We start from the raw sequence: 2,115 nt of genomic DNA, 5'->3' as shown, positions 1-2,115 counted from the left end.
CACCAGTGCCCCACAAAGTGGCTAATTTCTGTAGTCCAAATAGTCAAGAGCTAGAGATCCAGGGGACTGTAATTCCAGGCCAGCCTGGGCAAAACTGAGACCCACCCCACCAAAATCAGTAAGCCAGGCAGTGCTGTGCACCTGTAGTGCCAGCTGTGTAAAAGGCCATAGGTAGTATCTGGGGCCACGGCTGGCCCAGACAAAGACTTGAGAACCTACCTAAAAAATAACTAAAGCAGAAAAGCATGACAGAAAGCTGACAGAAAGCATGGCTCAAGTGATAAAGCATCTGCCTAGCAAGCACAAGGCCCTGATTTTGAGAAGTAACATATATATGTACTTGAGGTAAACAGAGCCCAACTGCATAGTGCTGAGTTAACAAGGTATTAGCATCTACCACTGTTCTACACTGTCACGTCCCCCTGGAAATCCAGGCAGAAATCCTAATCATCATTGTGGTAAGAGATGAGGCCTTTGGAAAGTATTTATGGCATGGGGACAGAACCCTTGACAATGCAATTAGGACTCTTATTAACAAGCTCTGAAGAAGCCGCGCTGGTGGCTCACACCTGTAATCCTAGCTACTCCAGAGGCTGAGATCTGAGGATCATGGTTCAAAAACAGCCAGGCCTAGTAAGTCTGTGAGACTCTTTTTTTTTTTTTTTGGGTCCGGTCATAGGGCCTGAACTCTGGGCCTGGGCGCTGTCCCTCAGTTCTTCAGCTCAAGACTAGTGCTCTACCACTTGAGCCACAGTGCCACTTCCGGCTTTTTTCTTTTTGCTTATGTGGTGCTGAGGAATCGAACCCTGGGCCTCTGGCATGTAAGGCAAGTGCTCTACCACTAAGCCACCTTCCCAGCCCTGAAAGACTCTTGTCTCCAATAAACCACTCAGAAAATCAGAAGTGGCTCAAGTGGTAGACCACCAGCCTTGAGCTGAAGAGCTCAGGGACATCGCTCAGGCCCAGAGTTCAAGCCCCATGACCCTAAACAAAACAAAACAAAAAAACGAAACAAAAAACCCAAACAAACGCTCTGCATCTTGGTGATGTGGCATTTGCCTGTAATCCCAACACTCAGGAGGATGGCAAGTTCAATACCAGAAAGGGGAAGGGAGATAAGAGTGGGAAGGGAAAGGAAAGAAAGGGAAGGGAAAACAATGAGGTTAAGCTGTAGGCAAGGCCTCTAGAATGATTGCACACTCCATGGGAAACTGTTTCTACATAAAGAAACATTTCAGACTGGGTACTAGTGTTCTGCTCATACCTGTAGTCCTAGCTACTCAAGAGGCTGAGTTCTGAGGATCACAGTTCCAAGCCATCCTGGATATGAATGTATGAGACTCATCCAACTAATGCCAGGTGTGGAGGTGTGGCTCAAGTAGCAAAGCCTTGAGTTAAAAATGCTAAGGGATAGTTCCCAGGCCATGAGTTTAAGTCCCAGTACAAGCACACACAAAAGAGAAAAGGAAGGAAGGAAAGAAGAAATGAAGAAGGAAAGAAGAAATGAAGAAAGAAAGAAGAAAGAGGACAGAAGAATTTAAAAAGCTGGGGGAATGCTTGCCTAGAATACATGAAGTCCTGAGTTCGATTCTTCAGTACCACATAAACAGAAAAGGCCAGAAGTAGTGCTGTGGCTCAGGTGGTAGAGTGCTAGCCTTGAGCATACAGAGGCTCAGGGACAGTGCCCAGGCCTTGAGTTCAAGCCCCAGGATAGGCAAAAAAAAAAAAAAAAAAGCCAGAAGCCAATGACTCATACCTATAATGCCTAGCTACACAGGAGGCTGAGATCTGAAGATCTGTTTGAAGCCTGCTTGGGCAGCAAAGTCTGAGAAATTTATCTCCAATTACCACCAAAAACTCAGAAGTTGAGCTGTGGCTCAAGTGGTAGAATGTTAGCACTTAGAAAAAAAAAAGCTCAGGGACAGAGAACCTGAATACAAACCCTAGGACTGGCACAAAAAGAAAGGTTCCAGAGCATAGCTCAAGTGGTAGGTTAGAATACCAACCATGACCAAAAAGCCAAGTTAGAGTGTGAGGCCCTAGTTCAAGCACTATACTAATACAAAAAAAAAAAAAGGTGCCGATATATTTAAGCCCAGATGAAACGTATCCTTT

Source organism: Dipodomys ordii, unplaced genomic scaffold (genome assembly GCF_000151885.1).
Source record: "Dipodomys ordii isolate 6190 unplaced genomic scaffold, Dord_2.0 Scaffold147, whole genome shotgun sequence".
NCBI lineage: Eukaryota > Metazoa > Chordata > Mammalia > Rodentia > Heteromyidae > Dipodomys > Dipodomys ordii.
The sequence above is the reverse complement of the archived record's forward strand: the minus strand, read 5'-3'. Positions refer to the sequence as shown.